The 26665-nt window shown below is 38.2% G+C and overlaps 1 protein-coding gene across 1 annotated transcript in view; it reads left to right on the top strand.

The window, feature by feature from the left end:
- Positions 1–26665, top strand: part of znf385a (zinc finger protein 385A) — a 68057-nt gene that overhangs the window by 1215 nt on the left and 40177 nt on the right. The gene's annotated exons all lie outside the window — the stretch shown is intronic.

Raw genomic sequence — 26665 nt, 5'->3', positions numbered from 1 at the left:
TATCAACCCCCTATACAATAATACAAAATAATCTTTAAGATTGTCTGAGGACCGATATCTTGTGCGTTTCTTAATTTGCAATCTTTCCAATCATATATCTTGAGCCCTGGATTCAGCTCTAAAATGAAACCTATAAACAACAACGACAGAGGTTGAGCATGATAATTTTTTACAGTCATTTGGGTGCTTCTGGAGAGAGATCCTCTATTGCTCTAGGCTGTAGATGTGTGTGTGTGTGTGTGGTGACTAGAGGCTGCAGCATCTGAGCCTGCTCATATTCCTGTAGGGGTTGTTTGTGTTAATATAACCTTTGACAGTTGTCATTGTGCGCCTTAGCTCCAAGTTAGATCATCATAATCTTTTTTAGTATACCTGTAACATACCTGTGTGTTGCTGTGCGTGTTTGTTTGTGTAATGCTCTGTGAGGGAACACCAGTTGAGGCCACATTGTTTAACGCATGCCTGGGCTAATTTAACAGCCGAGCTGCTACACTTCTCGCCGGCTTTTTCCTCTAGGCATGTTTTCCAGGGAGCCAAGCGTAATGATTATAGGGATTGTAATGTGTGATCTGTCTGCTTTGTGTGAGTGTGTGCGTGTGTATATATGCCATTATTACTACAGACAGAAATAATTTATAGTTGCAGTGAATCAGCCTTACATTTGCTAAGTATGTTTTTACCATCTCTAGCATACAGAATATGCTGGTTTGTGAAATATTCTCAGTATAGAAGAGTCTTTATGTCCAATATGTTATGTTAGCAAGCAAGATAATTTACAAAAAAAGTCCTTCCAAACATTCTTTGTGGATGTTGAACAGAGACAGTCATGGTCACCATTCACTTTCCTTTTGGGTATATGGGCAGCTTGGACATTCTGCTAAACATCTCATTTTTTTTATTGCATGCAAACAAGAAAGTCATAGCTCTTTGGAATGACATGGGTGAGTATTTTGTTGAGTATTGTCATCAGAACACTCTTAAATGAGTTAAATGAAGTCTTAAATGAACTTAAAGAGTTATGAGAAAATGGGATGCATGTCAGATCCTCTCATGTGCATCAGATCTTAAAGTTAGAGCAGCCTAATAAACCCGGTACTGTGATGTCTGTCATTAATGTTAATCAAAGAACAATAAGGATTTATCTATATAAATGTATTTAATAATAGGATTCTACAAAACGATACAAATTAACGATAAACACTATTTAATTTACGCAGTTAAGTGTTTGAGAACATTATTGAATTTCTGTATATTATGTCTGTTAGACTGTAGGAAGGTGCCACAAGTAAATATGGGATTTATTATAATGGGTTTATGTTAAGTTTTAAGTTCACTTAAATTAATAGTTATTTTTATAGCCTAATAAATGTCTGAAATTGATAGCTTTCAATTATACTGTAATGTTGAATGTCTATAATTAATGCTTTAAAATATCAATATCAGTGATATTGGCCTTCATTCATAAAAATATGCCAATGCAACAAATAATTTAAATATACTGTCTTTAAGTTGTTTCTACATTGATTTGAAGAATAACTGGAATTATTACGATATAAAAATATTAAAAACCTAATGTGCGATTAATTCTTTAAAAAAAATATCGATTGACGGCACTAGAAAAACATGAATCTTAATGTTCAGAATATAACTAATTTCCCTTCAACTGTGTGTTGTATTTAGTTTGTGTGCAAGGGGTAGCAGAATTGTGAGTACTTGAATTTGACCTGGTTGAACAAACAGACGAGCACTGACGCGCCGCTCCGTTCCCATCAAAAGAGGCAGAAATGATGTTTGTGACTGGAGAGATGGGCTAATGGCTTCATTAACCTGTCTGATTACAGCTCCGTGCGTCTATTCAATCTAATCAGTCACGTCTGACAATGAATGTTTTCAAGTAGGCTACTCCATGTGATGGAGGAATGTTTTCAAGCACTCCATCAGCATCTGTTGTTCATTACCATATTTCCGTCCTTTTTTAAAATAAGGTTCAGACTATTAATAAATTAATAATTAATGATAAAGTGTGCTCGGTGGTGCTATGACTATGATGTTTATGGAGGCAAAAATAGCATTGATGTGCGTGCAAAGCTAAATTATACAAAATTATTTTAGATCTTTGTTCCCGTTTTTAATTATTATTGTTTTAAAGTGGGTTGTTGGTATTTCGAACGAAGACTTTTGTCATTGTGGTGATGACCTTTTGTTTGATTGCAGATGTACTGGCACATCTCTACACTATTTTACACTCCAGTGAACAAAAATTATAACACACTAAATTATAAGAGCTATAGTGAGATGCAAAACAACTCTTTTATGATCTTCCTTTTTTGTGCAGAATCTCTGTGATAACTAATTTACAGTCCTTATCTAAATGACCTTGACCAGATCCCCTTCCTCCTTTTTATTTTGTAACTGCTTACCATTCTTATTAAGGATGATAAATAGTGATTACTACATTAGTGCACACACCAATGTACGATAATTTTATATAGTGAAATAAGCAAACACTGAAGTTGTATCATGAAACACTGTTCCTGAACATTATAACCCAAACGTTTATCTGCACATTTTACAGAGGAAAGCTTCCAGTGCTTAAGAGAGTACAATGCTGGCTACGCACAAAAGCGTCTCCTGAAAGATGCAGCAGTTCTCATTTGTCGGGACAATCAATTGTTTATGGATCACAATATCTATGCTTTATTGTTAGTAGCTAACATTACAGTGTCGATGAAGTGTTTAGCTAACGGGGCTTTTGCTTTTGTAAGACTGTTCACCAATCTTTAGGAACATACCACTCTGAAACGTCCTGTAAAATCCGTGCTTGCAAAGGTTCTGCATGTTCCTCTTGTTTATAAACTTCCTCAGTGTCTGAATCAGGCTCGAATTGATAGGGGAAAATTGACAGAATTATTAATATTTACTGAGCAGATGAAACTCGCGGTTATGCTATAAGGGAACACGCTCTAAGCGCTTCGCAAATCACAACACACTGGGCCAGCTAACCAATCAGAGCACATTTCATATTTCAGAAGGAGGGGCTTCATCAAAATGGCTACTTAACAGTGCATTTGGGACAGACTGGAAAGAGAGGAGCTGCAATCGTGTAAAATATGTGAACAATAATGCGTTTTTTGAACAGTCAAGCATAAAAACGTATTCTTGTACACACTAAAAACAAAATCAAGACTTTTTAAAGGGGAATAAAAGGTCCCCTTTAAAGTCAGAGGGATCCTGATTGGCTGTCAATGAAAGTGATTCCAATCATATTGTTTCTCTGTCGTTATCATTATAGTTGTGTTGTGGATATGTTCTATGTATTCTCATAACATTAGAACGATTATAACTTTATAGTTAGAGTTGTCATAGTTTCTTTGTGTAAACTGTCCTTAACTCAACTCTTACTCTTCTCTATATGTGCTTTTAAAGGGGGCAGGTAGATTTAGTCCCATTGGTGATGACTAAACTGACTTTGATAATGAGACATACATGCTCTGCAGTGTGGAGATCCGCTGAGCCCCACACTCAAAGACAGACCATAGAGTGCCTCAAAAATGCACACATACAGGCACGCATTGACTTTTTGGAGCCGTGGCATGTCGCCTGGTCCCCAGTGTTTTCATCGGCATGGACTGAGACAAAGAGTGGGGTTGGCTGCTGTAGGAGAGGTGAGTAACCCGAGCAGCAGCACTATGATGTGCATTCACTGCCGCCTGCCCAGTGTGGAGTTTCCATTGTGGCCAACCAGTCAGAACGTCCCCCCCTTTCCTCCATGCACACCTGTCGGAGCACACACACACGGAACTAAAGCTCTTACAGACAATTTATTTAAAGAAATAGTTCCCTACAAATGACAATTTGCTCATTATTTTCTCACCCTCTTGTCATTCATGAGTGTCCTCATGTCACTTGTGCTCTGAATTTATCTGGAGCTGTAGGATAGCTTTAAATACGTCAATACATTTGGCAGACGCTATTATCCAAAGTGACTTATATTACATTCAAAGTATGCACTGGGAAACAATGACTTTGGGGTTGCTACTTGCTAGCATCATGTTCTACTGTTCTAGATAAAGAAATGCAGCTTTGAAATGCAGCCTTTCTCAAAATCTTATTTTTGAGCTTAGTTATTTTGCATCTGCGGTTGCAATTCTATTCAAACTTTCTGCGACGTAATCCGTTACAAGACATTAAACAAGCACAGACAATTGGCACCATTAGCTGGGTTTACAATTATATGTTTTTATGTGGATTTTGAAAACGAAATCTGGATGGAAATAAGATTATGTAGATGCAAATTTCCAAAATATATTAAAAACCTACAACTTCCATTTCTATTTTACGCCAATTTTCCCATGTGTGCTTTTGGTCTCTTATTCATAGAAATGTTTTATTTGCAAATTGTTTTTGCGATTATTCTGATTTTGTGCATAAAATTATTTGGCACCTGAGGTGGAAACATTAGCTACTATGTCAAATCTGATGTGACGTGTTTTCATGCACCATATTTAATATACTGTGTTGTAGATTTAAGAATGAGGGAAAGATTGGAATTTAGTGGAAATGGACAACTTTATATTATTAGTTTTTGCCATTTTGAAGTTCAAAATCATACCGTATATTTTCACTGAATAAACAGAGAGCAGAAAAGGCCGCATGGTTTTGAAATGGCTTGAGGGTAAGTCAATTATTTTTGGGTGAACTATCGCTTTAACAACAGTGTTTCAGACATGCAGAACAAAGGACTCTGAAAATGTTTCTGTATTTACACATGCATGCCGCCCATTTTTTGTTTCCCCTGGAGGGATCCGTTATGTTTTGTGACATTTAGGCACAGTGCCCAGAGTCGTCTGATGTGCTGGCTTGTCTCTCTGTCTGTCTGCTTCTCTGATTTTATGTTCGTTGCAAGCACATCTGTCTTCATGATCTCACGCTTCCTGTCTACCTGGTAATCTGTCATATGTACCCTCCCCCCTCACCTTCTGTCTTCTTGCTCTCGCTCCTCCTCTCTTTTGCTGCGGTCAACCTTTACACTCACCTGTCCCTTGAGGTCGTGAAACAAAAAAGTGTTTTTTTTTTGAGCAGCTCAGCATTTTTGCTTTTTTTTTTCTGCATGGCTGGAAGAGAATGACACAGCAATTATGAAATCTGTCTCCTTAAAGCCCAGTCCACATATAACCCAAACACTGCATATTAAAGTGCAGTTACCTTTAAATGTGTACTTTGCTTTTGCATGATGTACACTGAAGCTAGCATAATTGATTGTTGCGTTTTGAGCAGCATGGCTTCTAGCTAAAAGGTTTTGCTGGTTAACACTGTATTTTTACTGATTAGTCAGTGAGACCAACCACAAACTACCTGCTTGTGGTTTGGCTGAGAAAATTCTGGTTAGCCACTGCACATTCACTCCCCGTTTTATAACCTAATCAAACCTTATGTTAGCGTTATCCACAAATGGTTTTGTTTTTGTCTCAGCTGGCGAGATTTCAGTCCACAAAACCATCAAGAAAATCCGATATCTAACAGAACGGGCCAAGACACATTTGAAGAAATGGGGCAAAGGTGTAATAAATTAGCCACGATGGGGGAAATCATTACTAACTAAAACAGCATGTGTGTGTTTCCCCCTCAGACAGTTCAGCTGTGTGCATGGTAGGAGGTCAGTTTATTCTTTCGCCACATGGCAGGTTAACTGCGCTTGAGCTTCACACTACTTTAGCGATTACATCTCTGTCCATCTCCCCCTTCTCCCCGTCAAACCTAGCCATCACTCTTAGCCGGACATACAGACTTGCTGGGTGCTAGAAGACTGTCAATAGTGGGTGTAATGGACACTAATGAATTGGCTATAACAGGAGCTCTGGGAGACGGAAATGCATTACTGGCTGTGTGAGGCCCAGCAGACTGAATGAAATGGTCCCAACTGTATCTTCTGCACACACACATACACATTACACCTCATTCCTGGCCTGAATACATTCTCTAATGGTTTAAGCATAGTGTGTGTTAGTGCCAGGTGTCCAATAGAGCTGCTCTTTAAAGAACACGGCCAAGCCTCTGTGGGATCCCGTAACACGGTGCATTTTCTAACAAAATGCACTCCGGTATCTGTGTTTGCTGCGAGGCACATGGCTGACTGGATCCTGGCTTTGTTACAGAACCTCCTTGTTTGGTTTACGGTTTATTTTGTTGTTTAGACAGGACTCAGGGAGCAAACAAATCATAAAAGCCTGACTATACAATACTACAGATGGGGTCATTCTTTGAATAAGGCAGTTTATGAAATATACACCAACCAGAGTGGATGATGCATACATCCATCCGTCCACAAACAGCAAACATTTATCAATAGTTTGAGCGCAAATCCCTGACAAATTGGAAGGCTGGATGAATTATGAAGCTTATATCTCAAGGTTTTTGTAAGGGACTGGCACGAACGAGAAATGTGTGTGTGAGCGAGGAGAGAACATAAAGTGTTTGCCATTCAAGGAAAGAAGGACTGTAGATGTTTATAGTTGGTATTACATAGTCTCCCACTGTTGTTAACGTTACAAAAAGAGGAACAAAATCAATTCTCCTTGAAATTCTGGAAGGTCGATGGAGGGGGAAATGAGGGAGGGGTGGTGGAGATGTGATAGCTTGCAGCAGAGAGGGAGAAATCTCTCCTCCAATCCCACTGACAAGACTATTGAGTCTCTTAATACCCTCTCTGGGTGGATTCATGGATGGAAACTGAAGCACTTTTTGTAAGTCACTCTGGATAAAAGTGTCTTGCTATATGCCTTAAGGATAGTTCACCCGAAAATGACACTCCTGTCATCATGAATTTACTCTCATTTCAATTGATAAATGGGTGATGTGATTTTTCTCTCTCTCTCTTTCCCCTGTGAAACATACAATCAGCAGAATATCCAGAAAATGTTTGTATTTTTTTTTGTAAAAAAAAGTTTTGTGACTGTGTTATCTTGCAATACTTTGTGAAAATTTTATTGTTTGATTTTATTTTAAGATATTTTATTAACAAAAAAAATATGAATCGAAAATGTATATTATTTTCAGCGAGGCAACATGTATACCAAAATAATCATAAATCTATAATTTCTATCTAATCTATAATGGCCTCTCCCATTATTTATTTGTAAAATTTTATTTAAAAGTTAGTTTCTTCTTATTTTTTGGTTCTGAGTATTATGTTGCATTTTATGTTGTTTAGGAAATATTTAAAGGATTAGTTCACCCAAAAAGTTTAATAATTTCTCACCCTCATGTCGTTCCAAACCTGTATGATTTTCTTTCATCTTCGAAACACAAATTAAGATATTTTAATTTCTGATTTTCGATTTCTGTCCCTCCATTGACCGTCTACTTAACTTAAAATTGATAAATAGATCGTAAAACTAATTTATATGAATCAAGCAGTTTACTCAATTTTCAGAATAAACTCGATAGCTTTAATTTATTCACAAATAAACATTGATCAGCGAACATGAACAAAAGTATTTGTTTGATGCGTAAGAACAAACGTATTTGATTCTTGTGGAAGCTCAAACGTGCTGCGTAACAAACTAGAATGAACCTCATTGGTTCTTGCTGAAGCTCAAACGGGCTGCGTAACACAAGAATAAACCTCGTTGGTCCTTGCACGTCAAGCGAACAGGCTTGAACTTCCATTCACCATAAATGATGTGTGCATTGATGTTTATGTTTATGTGATAAAAGACTAAATTAAATCGGTTAATCATTTAAAGTGATCGTGTCTCTTCAGAAAATTTGGACTAAACCACTCAATTGATATGGATTAGATTTACAATCTCTTTATGAACTTTTTGAAGCGTCAAATTGGTAGTTGCATAGACTGTCAATGGAAGGACAGAAATCTCTCAGATTTCATTTGTGTTTCAAAGATGAAAGAAATTCTTGTTGTACATGAGGATGAGTAAATGGGTTTTTGGGTGAACTAACCCTTTAGGGCATTATTTTAGTCACCCTGGTGCACTGCTCTGTCTTTTATTGTCAATTTTGAGTCTGAAGTGGCCAAAAGTCTAAACAGGCCAATTTTGATGCAAGTCATTCAAGTTAATTCAACGTCATGTTCAACTTCAAAGTTCAGCTGAAAGTTAAATTCATGCACATACTGTAGGAACAGCTTGTAGGAACAAACTGTTATAGTGTGATTGTTTTGGCCTGGAAAATAGCTTGACCCTCTGCCGTCTGGTGTTATGTGCCCAAATGTCACATTTCTGAATGTTTATTGTAAACCCATCATTAAAAAGAGTCTGCAGGGTTTTAATGGGCTTTGGAGACAGTTCCAGCTATGCAGGGTGAGCTCAGACCTGCCTGAATGTTGTGATGTGTGTTAGAGGGAGGGACATGTGTCTGTGTGTGAATGTGGATCTTGCAGCAGTGTTTGGATAAGAGTCATTGGCTAGCAGAGATAGCTTCCTTGGTGAAAAGAAAAGTGATGTGGCAGTCATAAGCTTGTGGTATGCACACCTGCACCTTCTCTCAGTTTCCCCTCCTCCTCCTTTTTGCGATCTGGCAAAGGGCAGGGGATACAGAGGGACTGCGCTCAGACCTGCCCCTGCCCAGGAGGTAAACGTGTGCGCGCACATTCCTATGGAGAGATCAGGCTATAGGTGCACCAGGCTGACGTGGCTAGCCGGGTCCAGTGATGAATAAGGAAATCTTTCCAACGTAGCTACAGTTTTGACTGACATGCCTAAGCACATTGGCTGAAATCTCAACTTGTGGAGGTGTATCCATGAATCCATGAAATGCCTTTTTCTTGAGTGGAACTGCCCACATTAGTGGAAGGAATTTGATTCATGATTATTTTATTTTTACACAGTTTAGAGACATTTAGAGGTTTGTTTGTTTGTTTACTGGCCATTTCATTACCACCAGTATGTGGCTACAAGTGAATGTGTTTTCATTTTTTTGTGAACCATTGAACCGAATCATTAAAAGTACTTTGTTGACAAATGAAAAAATGATTTGTTGACTTAATGATTTGTTCAGAAAACATTGACTTATTAACAATAATAAATGCAAGTTGAAGTGTTGTATGGTCTTCCACTTGAGTTGCAGAGGCAGTTTATAATATTGTTGATAAGCACATAGGACCTGGGCTTCTTGGGTTCTTTTCAAAGCCCTCCATCGCTGGTCCATTTACAGCTCAAATAGAAGCACTGTGCTCTTCTGCATCGTCTTATTGAGATGCGGCCAGTGGCTTAAACGTGTTGTGAGAACTCTGTGATGAAAAACAGCAAAGCAGCTTGTGGAAAAAGTCGTGGGCCATTTCCATAAAATTAGCTTAGCAAATGGAACGAAGCAGCAGCCCCTGCAGAGCGAAGACAACAGCAAGAGCCGCTGGAGAATTCACAATCCTCACTCTGCAATACGCCTAACGCTGATCTCATATACGTGGCTTTTCATGGAATTAAGCACAAAATATCTTTACACTGGCACCGGATCGGATTAAAGAGCACATTATACAGTGTCGCATTGGCAAAGCGGTGCTAAATAAGGCCCCAGCCGCCATATTCCTGTGTTTTTGTTGTCTATCTCTACATAATTGTTGCTATATCGGGCGATGGGAGTGTTTGAGTTTTGTGGCACCCCAATAATCACCGCACATACACTGCTATATATCTTCATTAGTGGATTAGCTGTGGGAAATGAATCCTGCTTTGTTCCTCCTCCACCCAATCCTCATTCCCTGTTTTTTCTTCTTCTGTCATATCTACTTAGTCTTCTCTCTTGCTTTGGACACACACACACACACACACACACACACACACACACACACACACACACACGTCAGCTTGCTAGGATGCTAGCTTCTGTTAAGCTTTTCTTTTGTTCCCTGAAGGTGCATCAGCCGCCCAGTGGGTGTACTGACTCGAGACAGAACAAATTAAGGTCACAGCAGGCAGTGGACAGCAGAGAGAACCTGCGCCAGACCAACCTTCCCTGTCCACCTTCAACACATCATAGAGGCCCGCCGCTAGCTTACTTTAAGGAGTCATAATCATTTAATCAAGACCCTTCACACCCCTCTGTCCTCCCGCTCCCCCCAGAGGCCCAAATCGCCTATTGTTCGTATAGAGAAATGATGAAAGGTGATGAGTGTCTTTGAACTTGAGTATGAAGAGAAAATGGGGATGTGAAGTACATGTGAGATGTGGGGTGTTTTTTTGATACGGACCGGAGCTGCGAGAGAGAGAAAGAGAGACCGTATTACTCGTGAATGGGGTTGGCATGAGTCATACTGCTCTCTGGTGCTTGATGGTAGAGTTCTCCCACAATGCATCTATTTCGGGCTTACTTTTCTGTCACTCTCTATGTACTTAGAAGCGTAACTTCAGAACACTTACATAAGGACCTCTATGCCGTGCAAAGCAAAACAATAAAGTCAATTCACTCTCCCAAAATCAGAGCGGATGAGTACTAAAATAAGAAACGCCGTGGCGGATGCAGCATATTTATGGGCAGCATATTTATGACCCATAAATTGTGAAATAATCATTACGATGTGTACAGTCAGTGCAGTATTTCAGGTGTAAGAAAAATATGCTGTTTTATTCTTGATAGTCACATGACATAAGTCACTATTAATTTGAAATCTTTTTCGAAATTGGAATAAAAGTTGTCAAGGCCAACATGATTACAAGTACATTTCTAAAAACGTGACGTTTCAAACTATACATTTTCCCTCTTTTTAAAAGATTTTTTACTATACTGTGGACTCTCTTATACATCATTAAACATCATATGCTCTATATTCTTGGGTGAATCCCAATGCCTCGCCAAACATTAACACCTTGGTGGAAGTGGACAGCGTTTGGCAGACCTCCTCTCAAGGACGGTATCCAATTCTGCTTGTGTGTGCGCCTGTGTAATCCATAGCTGCAGGTAGGATGACCTTCACAGCATGGAGCCTCAAAGGCTAATGCGACAGGGAGAGAGACAGACGAAGGAAAGGGGAAAGTGGGGTACGAAATTACATATTTAGACATTTGCCTTGCTGGCGATCACTCAAGGGCAAAGTCGCACCACTTTAGAATGAGGTATTTCAGCATAAAAACTTGTGTCTCGTTCATTAACCCTTTTGTGGATGTTATGTAAACCTTAACCTGCTCTACTGTTTAAATTAGTTTCCAACTTTCTAGATTCAGGCCAGTATGATTTTGGTTAAAAAAAGCACTAGCTTATCAAATATTAATTGATCTATGATGCAGGGGATGAAAAGGAAGCGCTGTGTGATGCTGATTCAGCGTTTGGCAGGTGCAGTGAACTGCTAGTGCTGTTTTATCAGATCTCATCAAAGATGCCGGCACGCACAGGTACCGTTTAACCATGTCACCAGAAGATTTGTGAAACAAAGGAAGTTTAAAAGTAAATTTTTCCCAAAAAATTCCAAATTGTATTTGATTTGGACAAGCGCAAAGTGGGTGCTGGTAAGATGCCTGTACAGACGTACTATACTCGGCCAGAGTCGACTATAGTACGTCTGGACTCTGTGTGGACGCCGCGAGTATTAACCAGACTTAATTCCGAATTCAGAAAAGGTACAGAAAATAAATAATGCATTCAGCGGAGCTCCTAAACATGCATGGTTAGGCTTGTTGCAGTAGTCAGTTACATGAAAGTACATCAGATTTCACTTTATACGTGAAGATAGGATGAGAGATGACTTACAAAGCGAAAGTAAAAAGTGACGTGCATTCAAAAGCAATTTCAATACCCCACATCTTGATAGCGACTCCCTGATACCTCCAAATGACATGCAATATAATCAAACAACTATGCAATAGTGAGAGAACACAAAAGCAGGGCTCAATTGAAAGTAATATCCTTTTCTAACATAATTATTTATTATATACAGAACTAACAAACTGAACTATGAAACTAAGCCGAAATTTTCCCATCTTTCAGTGGCACAAAATAACTATTAAGTCGAAAAGTATTAATTTTGCCTTTAGTCATGTCTTCTATTGCCTAGGCCATCAAGAGAGCCAGGACTGCCACTGCTGCTCTCGGTAAAGGTGTGTGACGTGACGTCCCAGGTCACATGCAGCTCACAAACCAGTGACCCCTAAAACTGCTTCTTTTCAAATGCTTTCTCCCTGCTGTTGATGTGCCATCCATTCTCTTTCCATCCAATTTCTCTCTCTTTTTAATTTCTTTTACCATCTATCTTTTCTCTGTCACCCCCTCTATTTTTGTCAGAAACAATCAGTGGATTTTCCAGTTGACTGCCTTGCATTGCCGCAGTCACAGACATGGAGGGAAGTATGAAGGGACGGGGAAAAACAGGGGGGGGGGGGGTGAAAATGCACACAAGACGCAGGGACAAAAGAGGGCTCTCATGACTTGAAATCCGTTTTGAAGAAGCATCATATCGGTCCCTCCTGGTGCCCCACAGTGAGCTGACAGCACTGCAGAGCTGCATTCCATTACATGCACCGTTCTCCCGTCTGTCTCTCTCCCACTCATTCCCAGCCACCATTTCTCCCCTCCTCACTCGGCTCTTCGCATGCACACCAGAGGAAAATGCGCATCTCACATTCTGACACCACGCACCACTGTCCAGCCGGCAAATCGGGGAGACCTCCAAGGTGCATTAAATTATATGTGCATGTCCTCGCTATACCGAGAGACAGATAGCCTTAAATAGCAGATGAGAGAGACTGACTGAGTAGGAGATGGATAAATAGAAACCAAAATCAACACAGAGGACAGATAAAGGAGATGCGAATGGAAAAACAGGAGAGAGAAATATTTATGGGTCAGTGACAAATAAGGATGTCTGATATGATAAGCAGAGGAAATATTTTCAAAATCTAGTTTAAAGCACATGGCAAGCTGGTTGGCTTCATACATTTTTGAAAACATTTGTGCCATTTTTTACAAAACTTTTTTTAATGACTTTAATGTCAAGTGGTGTAACTAAGTAAAATTTTACTTGCTCCATGTGGTTGTATTCAATTATTGTATTAATACTTTTATTTTGAAAGATGTGCATTAACGCTGTTGACTCTTCTGTCTGACGCAGTTTAAAAACACTCTGTAGTATTTATTTAAGTATTTAGATGAGATGTTGTCAGGCTATATGTCATTGTCATTATTCTAATAATATTTTGATTATTACGAAATAAAAAGTCTTTCACCTCAAAAAAACAAACTTTCCTGTCCCATCGACAGTATACTGTGCTCGTGGCGTGCACTCTTCCGTTGAGCATGTAAATGCAGAGGTATGCACTGTATATCATTTCACTATATGAAGAGCAAATAAAATAACACATCCAATGTTGTTTAGTAAGTCATGAAATTACCAACATTTTTAAAAAAAATAATATTTTGTCTTCAACAGAAGAAAGAAACTAATACATGTTTGGAATAACTTGAGGGTAGGTAATGACATAATTTTCAGTTTTGGTGAAACTATCCGTTTAACCCAAAAACACCCAATATTTTCACTTTGTACTATTTACTATATTTTTGATGACATACTATCTTACTAACTTTATTGTATTATGAAAAACTATTTTGGGACTGCTTTCTAATAGCCATATTTAAACTGTTTACACTTTTATTTTACAGTTTTAGTAAAGTCTTCCAATACATTTTCTTTGGTCAATTGCCTAAAAATTTGGGTCGTGGCAGTTTCCATGACCATGGGAAAATGTTGGTCCCATGGCCAAAGTACTGTAGTTGAGAATCACTATCTAGATCATTGTATACATTCTATGTTTAATGTCTTTTTATTTATTATTACTTAAAGGGATAGTTCACTTTGAAATTCATTTTTGATATGTTTTAGCTTGTCTCAAGGGCATCCAAGATGTAGGTGTCTTTGTTTCCACAGTATTTTCAATTTTGATATTTTTAGGTCAAACCATTCTTGTCTGTCAGTCATATAATGGAGGTCTATGGTCACCACCTCAAAGAGCATGCACAGAGAAGTCCAAATTAAACACGATTGAATGACTCGTAAATGTAAGTACACATTGATGGCCGAAGACACGAAACGAGCGGTTTGTGTGAGAAAACGAACAGTATTTATATTGTTTTTACCTCTTGTAACCACAGTCACGTCCAAGTACTCTGAAGGCGAGGGTGCTTCTGTCTGTGCAAGCACCGGCAAGTGTCGGAAAGTCCCAGAATTGATCTCTCGTGCGTGTACGTCACTCTTTGTTTACACAGAGATTTCAGAAGTGTTACCCTTCATTGTGAAGATCTAAACATATTTACAAGAGGTAAAAACGATACTGTACGTTTTCTCACAAAAAAACGCTTGTTTCGTGTCTTAGGCCATCAATGTGTACTTACATTTACGAGTCATTAAATCATGTTTACTTTGGACTTCTCTGTGCATACTCTTTGAGGAGGACCCCATATACCTCCATTATATGACTGACAGACAACTAGGGTTTGACCTAAAAATATCAAAATTGAAAATACTGTGGAAACAAAGGCACCTACATCTTGGATGCCCTTGAGGTAAGCTAAAACATATCAAAAATGAATTTCAAAGTGCACTATCCCTTTAATAGATCTTTAACAAAAAGTAACAAGCTCAAAATCATTGAGCCTTATTCACAATGAGCGAGACCGGTATAAATGGAAGACAACAGTGAGTGGGCGAGAGAGCTCCCCTTTTGTTTCTGCTTCCATGCCTAGTTGTTTGCGCCATGGATGAAGCATGGCATTATTCTGGATCAGCAGCCATGTTGTCCACATATGTCAGCAGTGGCCAGAGGTACACATCAATATTCATTGAATCAGAAATGATGACTTCTCCTGTTTGTTCCTCCCAGACTGAGAGGCGAATTACTCCAAGGATATTTGTAGCAGATAAACTGGCCCTTTAGACAGGTCAATTGATTGGGATTGAGGTGATGTTTAAGCAACTAAAGATCTAAATGCTTAATACAAACACATGAGCATTTAAAAGAGAGGCCTGATCTTTTCATTTGTGGTGCGAAGCCATTAGGGCGAGAATTACCGGGGATTTGACGGACTCCGTTGGCTGTCGTGCCTGCCCCACGCAAGGCTGGTCACACATACAGATCAATTTAATGGGCCGTGTGATAGAATCGACAGCACTGTGCGGCACACAGGCGTGAGATATCAACAAATGACTTTGCCCTCTGTGTCCTTCATGGTGCAGGTGGAACGCACACCACATCAAGACCAGCGTTAAGACCCATTCTTGAATTTATATAAGCAGATGAGCGTTTGAAGGACTCTCTGCTGTAAGTTTGGAGAGCTGGCTAATACCCTCTCCTCTACGGAAAACATGTGGCGGCTTCCTCTTAATTCACATTGATTTCATGGCTATAAGTGTGGGCAGAAGAGAGAAAGAGGGGAGGAGAAACTGTAAACATGGTCTTCTTTGCACAGTATATGAGACAGTTAGACGAGATCTTAAAGGGATAGTTCACCCCAACATGAAAATTCAGTATAATTTACTCACCCTCATGTCATTTTAAACTTGTATGACTTATTTTTTTTTTTGGTACCCATTGACTTTCATGTCAAATGTAAATTATAACAATATTTAATTATTTGATTTGACGTGTTTACTTATTTTTATTCATTTTATTTCTATGTATTTTAGTTTTTATTTGTATTTTATTTTATCTATGTATTTTCTAAATTTATTTGTTTTGTTTTCATGTATTTCTGTTTTTGTTTAATTTTTATTTTTATTAAAATTTTTATTTTGCATAAGAAGAAAGCCATACAGGTTGGATAAACTATCCCTTTAATAATCACCCATTAAGCTCACTTTAAGGAATAACAGTGACTGAATGAAGAAGAAGAAGCGAAGAAATATGGGCATAAATAAAGGTTAGAGTAATTGTGACCAAAGCAACATGAATTATGCATCCGAGGCGGCGAATGGAAGGCACTGCAGTCTCCGTACGGAGTTGCAGGCTTATCTAAATGAATCATCTTAATGCCTGATGAACTATGCAAAACCTTTCATCTGTAAACAGCTTTTTCCCCCATCGAAACAGAGACTCCATTAAACTCCTCAAGCAACAACACCAGATGACATATGAGACATGAGGCGACATTCAGTCCATAGTTCCCTTGAAGACGTTTATAGCAGTATGATATGTTAGCTCAGATGCCATATGTCTTTCGTGGCGGAGTGGGATTGAAAAAGCACTGTCGTCTTCATCTTTCATTCAGTGTTTCCCCTTTTGCTTCTCCTCTCCCTGCCTCCAATGCAGCTCTTGGGCTGAGGAGAAACATCAAATTCACAGAAGCATTATAAATAAAAACCTACAGGTGCACATGGACCCTCAGGGGCAGCACATCATTGGATATTTTTTCCCTCTCTTTCTCCATCTCTCATCCTCTCCTCCGTCTCTCCTGGGTAAGCTGGAGATTGGGGTTAAAGTATGTACTGTGGCACATGCTGCACGCTGACACTGTCTGCCAGTTAATCGCCAAAGCCACAGAAGGGAAATCAAGGAAAAAAGGGAGGGGGTAATAGAAGAAAGAGATAAGAAAAACACTGAAAAGAGGAGAGAGGGTTGGTTTAGGATGCGTGGCACGTGAAGGCCAGACAATCTTTTCTGCAGCCTTCCTCCCGCATGCCGTTTGCTCAATCATCATTTACTGCAGAGAGAGAGAGAGAGAGAGAGAGAGAGAGAGAGGAGGGGTGTTCAGTGATGCAAGAAGGAGGAAGTAAAAGAGCTTGAAAGAAAACAGTGAAGAGGGGAAAATCACTCTAGACAGAAAAGCATGCATTGAACTGTACTGCAGAGGTGATGCACCACAATGTGTGTGTGTGAAGTGGTATGTCACTGCTCTGAGCTTACATTGTTCAGTACATTGTGACTGTTGCTCATGCATTCCAATCGTTCAGCTTTTCCCAGTAACTATAGCTTATTTTTTCAGCAAGTATTGCTATAGCATTACGGTACTATTTTTTTTTTTAATGTCTTTTACAGATGAGCAAACACACTTGTTTGTGTACATTTTGAATCATTTGCAAGTATGCTTATTCAAGTGACTCGTTTTTTTTTTTGTGTGGTTCATTTAAGTGAACGATTCACTGATTAATTCCGTTCCTGTGCAGACAGATGTGCAGCATTTTTCTTTTAGTAATAAAAATGTTCAGTAATTTTATAAAATAATTCAGTATTTAGTCAAAAGCTTTATTTCCTTAGGCTATTAAATGTTGGATAGTTTATAGTTTTGCTGCGACTCTTTAATATCATTTGATCTAAACGTTTTTGTGGGGAAAATGAAAAATAAAGAATGATATAAACTACTGAAGTCAGAACAATTTGAAATTAGATTTAAAAATAAAATCAAATAAAAATCAATTATTTTAAATTGAAATAATATTTTACATTATTACGGTTTTATACTGTATTTTTCGATCACATTAATGCAGCCTTGGCGAGCATAAGAGATTTATTTCAAAAAACATAAAAAAAATTTTGCCGACATAAAAATTGCATTAGTTAATTAATGGTTATCATTTGTCATATATAATTTTTATGTGTTTTTATGCCTTTCCCTAAAATAACTTTAAAGGCATTTTTATGCCTTTCCCTAAAATAACTTTTTTTACTTAGTATATTTTACTTTTTTTGTTGTTGAAGTTTTTCTTTCTTTTTCAGAAGTTTTGCTTGACTATGCTGAACTTTGAAGCTTGCCAAGCTTCAAGCTCCTCAAACTTTAAAGAGGCTTCATGAACACTTGTACGTTGCGCTCTGTTGGGTTTATGTCTGTAGTTTTGCAGATCCCTCCTCTCCTGGCTCACACCACATGTAACCTTTCTGCTGTCCGCTTAGCCTATCTGTTCCACCGCCCACCTGAGTGTGTGTGTGCAGAGAATTCTTGCGCAGTCAAGTCAAAGCACCTTTATTTATATAGCGCTTTTTACTACAGATTGTATCAAAGCAGCTTCACAGTGATAACGTGAAAATAATACAACAAAGATTGTTTCTTGAAGAAAATTGTGTCAACATCCACCTTAAGTAAGGCAGTGTTGTGTAATAGTCTAAAACACATTCTAACAGTGCACAACACACAGCTCTCATCCCAGAAGACTCTACCTGGTGCAGACAAAAAAAAAAGAAGAAGATATACCGCCCCCTCCATTCACTCACACCAGCTCCAGAAAATTCCAAATCTCTCATCCCCTTTTCCTCTGTGAGCTCCTCCAAACTGTGAGTGAGTTTGTGTCTCTAGTGCAATTACTCAGATGATATCAGCTGTCAGTCAGCAACTCAAAGATGAAGCTGGGCTCTTTTACATGATAATGGGATGCCACATTCAATCAGGCCTTTGTGTGGCAGAGAGGGGGCAGTTGACTCATTAAAAAAAATGCAGCATAATAACAATGAAAGAAGCAGCATCAGCAAACTTACACTTTTACACCGTCGTGGAGCTCTCAGCCTCGCTCGCCTTTCCTTCTGATTTCTCCCTTTTTTGCAAAACCGGTAGTGTGGGGTTGCAAGGAGGAAACAAGTGGATAGAGGAGAAGAGGACACAAAACAGAGGAAAAGAGGAGAGCAGGAAACAAAATAGCAAAAAAGAGGAGAAGATGAGTGATAATATCAGTGAAAAAGGAAAAACAGGGAGAGGAGCCAAACAAAAAAAAGGAGAGGAGAGAAGGAAACAAAATTGTTAAAAAATAGAGAAGAGGAGGAGACATCTAGAGGAGGAGGAGAGGAGAGGAGGAAAAAATGAAAAATGTGAGGAAAGAAGGAAACTAAACTGTAAAAAGGAGAGGAAATGAGGTAAGGAAACAATAAAAAGGAAATGAGGAAACAAAACTGTAGAGAGGAGAGGAGGAAACAAAAATTTTAAAAGGAGAGGAAATGATTTAAAAGTTGTAAAAAGGAGAGAAAAGGAGAAAACTGTAAAAAGGAGAGGAGGAAATAAAGCTGTAATAAAGAGGAAACGAAAGCAAAACTGTAAAAAAGAGAAAATGAGAAAACATAACTGTAAAAAAAGAGAGGAAACAAAACTTAAAAAAAATAGGAAATGACTAAACAAAACTGTAAAGAGGAGGAAATGGACACAAAGGACACAAAACTATTAAAAAAAAGCAAATGAAAAAACAAAACTAAAAAGAGAGGAGGAAGCAAAACTTAAAAATTAGGAAATGACTAAACAAAACTTGTAAAGGGGAGGAAATGAGGACACAAAACTGCAGAGGAGGAAATGAGGAAACAAAACTGCAAAAAAAGAAAATGAGAAAACAAAACTATAAAAAAGAGGAGGAAAAAACTTAAAAATAGGAAATGACTAAACAAAACTGTAAAGAGAAGGAAATGAGGACACAAAACTGTAAAAAAAGAGGAAATGAAAAAACAAAACTGTAAAAAAGAGAGGAGGAAGCAAAACTGTAAAAAAATAGGGAATGACTAAACAAAACTATAAAGAGGAGGAAATGGGGACACAAAACTGAAGAGGAAATGAGGGAACAAAACTGTAAAGAGAAGGAAATGAGGACACAAAACTGTAAAAAAGAGGAAATGAGAAAACAAAACTGTAAAAAAGAGAGGAGGAAGCAAAACTGTAAAAAAAAAAATAGGAAATGACTATACAAAACTATAAAGAGGAGGAAATGGGGACACAAAACTGAAGAGGAGGAAATGAGGAAACAAAACTGAAGAGGAGGAAATGAGGAAACAAAACAAGAAAAAAGAGAGGAGAAGAGAATACAAACATGTAAAAAAGGAGATGAGAGGGGAAACAAAACTAAAGAGAAGAGGAAACAAAGCTGTAAAAAGGAGGGGAGAGGAGAAAACAAAAGTGTAAAAAGTTAGAGGAGAGAAAACAAAGCTGTAAAAAAGGAGAGGAGGAAACAAAAAGCAAGTGTGAAAAGAGGATGAGGAAGAAACAGGAACGAGGAGAGAAGGAACCATTTGTAGAGAGGAGAGGGGCAACAAAATTGTAAAAGAGAACTATGTTTGGACTGTGAAAGAAGGAGAAATCATGCAGTACATACTCAAGGTTAAATGAGGATTTGACACTCCTGCAGCTGTGGATGTATTTTCTAGATCCTGACAAGTGGCCTATAGGGATGACTTATTAATAGCTGATTCTGTTCAGTGCCAGATGAATGTTAAATGAATGTTCTTCCTTGTGAGAATCGAACTATTCCGCAGTCAGTTACATTAGGTGACAGTATTTAGGGAGAGTGGTGTGGAAGTGAGATTCATAGAAGCAGGTCAGGATTCCCCTCTCTCTGTCTTCTTCTGTCTTTTCTTTCACACGCTGCCTTTGGGACCTTTACGTTCAAAGAGAATATGTTTTCAGACTAACCCAGTTCCCTGCTTGTTTTTTTTTCTTTTTCCACTCTCTCCTCTCTGTGTCTGCTTCTCTCAGTTTTAAAGGATTGGTTTGCCAAAAGTTGAAAACATTTATTCGCCTTCATGTTGTTACAAACTGTATGACTTCACACAAGGAGAAACTCAGAATAATATAAAGGACTGGGTCACTCTTTTGAAGCATTCAAGCTTCAGAAATTACCCAAAAGAACTATTAAAAATATCATGAAAAGAGTCCAAGAGTCTCCGTTAGCGAGTGGTTGGGTTGTGAGTTGAACTCGACAACCTGATAAAGGCTTGAATAAACGATTTGTACGAATCGGATATCACTAGTTTTCATGAAGTCTTGTGAGATCTTTTGTAAATAGTTTGGTCTGTTTTTTACACAAAGCTATTGTTTGTCTATAGAAGAATGTATAACCACTTTATGGTGCTTTATGCATCATTGAAGTTTGCAGCCCCAGTTCCCATTTAAATTCAATATATTGAAAGGATATTCTTTATAGGATATTCAACTTTGACTGAAATAACCACTCGTTACAACCGAGGTATTCAGCAAAGCATTTGTGAAGCCATAAAATGCGCAACCTTGAGGCGGATGGGCTACAACAGCAGAAGATCCCACCGGGTACCACTCATCTCCACTACAAATAGGAAAAAGAGGCTACAATTTGCAAGAGCTCACCAAAATTGGACAGTTTAAGACTGGAAAAATGTTGCCTGGTCTGATGAGTCTTGATTTCTGTTGAGACATTCAGATGGTAGAGTCAGAATCCCACAAATCTCCATCAACTGCAAGATGCCATCCTATCAATATGGGCCAACATTTCTAAAGAATGCTTTCAGCACCTGGTTGAATCAATGCCGCATATAATTAAGGCAGTTCTAAAGGCGAAAGAGGTCAAACACAGTATTAGTATAATGTTCCTATAATAATCCTTTAGGTGAGTGTACAATGTAACAAAAGATTTCTGTTTCAAATTAACACTATTCATTTGAACCTTCTATTCATCAAAGCTGTTTTTGACATTGAAAAAAATGTTTCTTGAGCACCAAATCAGCATATTAGAATGATTTCTGAAGGATCATGTAGCACTGAAGACTGGAGTAATGATGCTGAAAGGATTTTTCTCATTGCTCAGTGTGTGATTTAGGAAATGAAGGATCCCATTGACTTAGAACAGTGAACAACCACCTAGCAGCGACAGTCTGACTCCTGTGAACATATACCAATAACGACACATTCAAAAAGCTAAGAGCACTTAAAGAGATTGGACGTTAATGGTACATGGATGGAGCGGAAGATACACTCGTTTATCATGCTAGTAAAACACAAAACCACTCCACTGATATGAACCTTCCTTTGCTGTGCAAACCCTCCTCCATTATTCATGTCCTGGGACTTACGGAGAGCCATTCTGCAGTTTTTCTTTTTAAAGAAACAGTGGCTTATGCGGAGGCCTCCATTAACTACTAATAAAATGGCCAGCGGTAGATCATCTTACCCACGTTCCTCCCAGTTATCTGTGCAGGAATCTCCCAGCCTTCTTTCTCCATTCCCCCGTAGATGAAATTGGCCTAATCCAGCCATTTGTGCTGAGTGATAGAATTTCATACCTGAGGGCAGGAGGCTTTGAGAACGCGGGTAAGATAGACAGGACGGCCATTGTTTTACCTGGGCGTGCACCGCAGACTTTTAATAGGGGAGGGGGGTTGAGGAAGGTTATAGATGTATTGAGAGAGGATAGATGGGAAACTGCTGCAGGGGAAGTTCAAGCAGGTGAAGAAAGGGAATAAAACAAGGGAGTGGCCACGTTCCACAGCATTCGGGTCAAAGCTGCAGTGCTTTTGTAGTGGGGGATACAAGTACGACGGCCATTGCACTTTCAGGGCAAAGGGTCGGTTTAAAGAGAACCGCATTATTCAGAGGGTCAGGGCAAAGATGCTTGAGACTGATTAAGGATCAAATGGTTGAACTCAGAAGTAATAATTTATGCTATAGTCTTTTCTTTAATTGCCAATGAGGATATGGATAAACGGCGCATTAGATCGTTGGCTCTCTTTCTCTCTAGCATACATCTACTTTTCACAATCACCCTGAGCACTTCACGCCATCTTACCATCATCAAAGACTTTGCTTTGCCCTACGGCAAGGAACATTCTCATAGATCACAGATGGATAAGAACGGATCATCTTACCAGTCAAGCTGGCCCTCAGCCAAAAATGGGCGATTTATAACAAGAAGAAATTGATAGAAACTCAAGGATAACTAAAGAGGGGATAAAAGGTGGAGATGAAGAGTAATGGGGTGAGAGATTCATGAATGCGAATGTAAAGTGAATCGGCGACGTCCTTATAGGACGTCTTTTAGTCTTATAGTCTTTTAGTTCCACAGCGTTTAATATTTTGAGCCTGATGTAATAAGAGGAATGCATTTGAGTGCATTATTTGTCCCACTCTCAAACACATGCATATTTTTGTGTTATGCAGCAGCATGTGATCTATTCTGATGAGTGTATCTTGTTTGGCTGGTCTCTCGGTGCTTCTGTCTGATTGGCTGTTCGTTCTCATGTAGTAATAAGCGGGTTTCCTTTGTAAGCGCTGACCTCAATACATCTATTTGTTTTTCTCTGTTAAGCTAAGCAATCACTCCTTTGATGAAAACATCTCTTAACAGACCAGATGAGTTACCCACAGTAATACGTAATAATATGCCACAATGGCCACTATGAAAGCATTTGGTGCATGAATCATCATGAGTCAGATGTATTTACTGTGTTAGGCTACTGTTAAAATTAGAACGGTCAATTATTGTTAATTTTGAAATTTATTATAAATATGTTAAAATATTTAAATATAATTTCTTTATATTTTAAATATTATTAAATATTTAAGAAAGTAGTCTCATGAGTTTTTGTAGTTTGTTTTTAGTCAAACATAAGTGTTGGATTTTGCAATTTCTATGTAATGCTGAACATTTTAATTTTATATTTATTATTATTGTAGAATATTTGAAAACATTTTACACATTTTATAAAATAATTAAGTAATCTCAACTTATTTTGTAAAAAACAAAACAAAAAAGTTTGCTGTTTATTTAGCGCTGTTAATTTATTGTACTAATGTTATTACATTAATTACGAAATGATACATTTGAAGAGTTCAGATGCAAAAGCCTCTAAATGCCATTTGAAATTTTCTTCTTTAATGATTTTTGTCAAACTTGTATATTCAAGTTCAGTAATTTCACTTAAATAACAATTAATAGGTAATTACCATTGCCATTTAAGTAAAATCACTATAAATATACAAGCTTGACATAAATCATCATTAAAGAAGAAAATTTCAAATGGCATTTAGAGGCTTTTGCATCTGAACTCATCATTTATATACACTGTGAAAAAATGTTTTCATGATTTGTAATCACAACATTTTTTCTTTTGTCATATCAATTTAGATAATTTATGTAGTTCAGATAACATAATATTTTCAATTTCTAGTGATTAAATTAATCTCCTTCATCGTATTAACTCAACTTTCCATTTCAATGAACTTAAAATTTTAAGGCAACCAGGTTACTTATTTTTTTTAAGTTAAACCAACAGTATTTTTTCCAGTGTACATTTTTAACACATTACAAAATGTTGTTCATAGTCTTTCTATTTTTTCTTTTTATAATAACTAAGCAAATGTGCCGTTTGCAAAAAATTCTCTGGGTTTTGTTAATTTTCACTCTTTCCTCTGAACGACCTTAGTTTTGCTTGAAGATTATTAATGGCCAATATTCTAGCGGTTCCTGTTTGGACTTGATGAGGAAGCGTGTCTTGAGTGTTTAGAGCCCATCTCCCACGAGCCATCCTGCCTCACAGTGATTCCTGCTTTAGGGAGGAACCACCCTTGGGCCCCACAGTAGAGCCAAGACCAGATTTATCAAAGGATTAGGGTGTGAATCTGCTTCTGAGACTGGAACACGTGCACAGAGCCCTGTGCCGTGAGGGGAGGTACAAAACAGGGGGAGATGAAGACAGAAAGTACCTGTGAACTTCTCTGCAACTTTAATCACTTTCAGAGCAGAGCAAAGTTAAAGTAACGACAGCATCTGGCGGCTCTACAGACAGACTCAGCACTTTTCCATGAGAGACAGACAGGTAATTAAAGCCTCGCAGCCTTGATTCACCTGCTTATAAGATCTAAGCGCGGTCCATTCTGGGGCTTTTCTTCTTTAGCCGTCTATGATCTCACTGGGGTGTCATTACACACGTGCTGTCTGTCATTACTTCACCCTTATTTAGCCATTGGAAACCTTCCTGACTGAAAATAGGCCGTGTGTGTGGTTGGCTGCATCTTGTTTGTTTGTGTGAGTACTGAAGAAAATGACATGATAGTTACTGTATGAGACTGCAGTGTTACAGAACATAATTAGTGTGATGTAAAACTACAGTTTAGAAGTAGCTCATATTTTTCCAAATTAGTGTAGCTTCATACAAAGTCCTTTTTCGAGCAGTGTAGTGTGTGGTGTAATCTCTGTTTTGTCACATTGTTTTGCACACACAGATATATCTTGATTTATGAGGCAATAATCGAGCACGCTATCCTAGAATGTCTCTCTTTTCTTCATAATATTCATATTGTGAAGTTTAGTAAATTAGTTCATTTGAATAGGTGTAACCTACAGTATTTAAAGCAACACTAAGATTTTTCATCCTAAAATAAAGTTTCCAAAATCGTTTCAGTTGTTCATCAAGTCGTAACAGGGTGAAAGGCACTTCTGCCTCCGCTTTGCAGTCCTATATCTTTTATAACCACAATATGTAAGATCGAGTCCCGTTTCTGTAGTTCGAATGAGACATAAGAAAACTACAAATTTGACTTGCTTTACGTCAAGCGTTACAATAGTCAGTATTTAGTTTTTCTTTGTTTCTGATGTTGCAATACATCATTCTTTCATGAAATAATGCAACATGCTCTCGTTCATTCCAAAGCCGGTGCTAGATAAACAACGAGCTTGCGTGCGACAGTAGGCTGTGGTAGACTAAATTATTTACAACAGCAGTAATGGACCATTAATTCCACTTCCAACCTGTAGGGCGACTAAAGAGGAAAAGTTACTTGGTGTTGCTTTAAAAACAACAACAATTGATTCATTTAAGTCTGTTGTAGGGGTGTAACGGTACATGTATTCGTATTGAACCGTTTCGGTTCGAGGCTTCCGGTTCGGTACGCATACAAACCGAACGGTTGCTTGGATAATTTTTCCTGCCGGCAAAATTCGTGCTGACGCGGCCAACACAATGTTGCGCAACATCAAATGGCAAGCGTAATGAAAGCAGAACGAAACTGCGCTACTCGTTATGTGCTTCACGGATCGTTTATCAGTTCGGACCAGCAACATCTGTGCAGCGCGAGCCGATCTCGATCAAGCAACACTGTTAACACACCGCGCTAAGAGATCCGGTAAAGAAAACATTTGAATTCGCCACTGAGGTAATAACATCGCTGCGAGATCTAGTCAGTGAGAAGCATTCACATTTCTCCGTTATTTACCGTAGATCTCTATTAGATCAAACAGCGCTGTCATGGAAACCAGGAGAAACATTGAGCCGTGAATGAACTAGTAATACTTTCGTCCACAGACCAGCAACATTCACCATGGATTTAATATAGTAACACTACCTGGAACCAGTTTGGCTGGAATGGTGAAATTCTTTCAAGTACTTCACACATCTTTTTCCAGCACTTCAAAATTCAAATATTATATAAATATATATTTAAATGTTATTTTTAATGCACTCTCAGAAAAAAAGGTACAAAAGCTGTCACTGGGGCTGTACCTTTTCAAAAGGTACACTTTTGTACCCAAAGGCTGCATATTGGTACCTTAGTGGTACATATTAGCACCTAAAATGGACATATTACCACCTGAAAAGGACATATTAGCTCATGAAATTGACATATTAGCACCTAAAATGTACATATTAACACTTAAAATGTACATATTAGTACCTCAAATGTACATATTACCACCTAAAATGGACATATTAGCTCATGAAATTGACATATTACCTCCTGAAATGGACATATTAGCACCTAAAATGTACATATTAACACTTAAATGTACATATTGACACTTAAAATGTACATATTAACACCCAAAATGTACATATTAACACCTAAATGTACTTATTAGCTCATGAAATGGACAAAAGTTTAGCTTTTGAAAAGGTACAGCCCCAGTGACAACTTTTGTACCTTTTTTTTCTGAGTGTGTGATGACCAAAACATTATTTGTTCATCCTTCAAAGATGAGCCCCATTTATAAACCTGAAAGTTTCAAGATCTAGGAAAACTCACA

This window comes from Pimephales promelas, chromosome 20 (assembly GCF_988280905.1).
Source record: "Pimephales promelas chromosome 20, fPimPro1.hap1.1, whole genome shotgun sequence".
NCBI lineage: Eukaryota > Metazoa > Chordata > Actinopteri > Cypriniformes > Leuciscidae > Pimephales > Pimephales promelas.
This window is presented reverse-complemented; position numbering and strand designations above follow the sequence as displayed.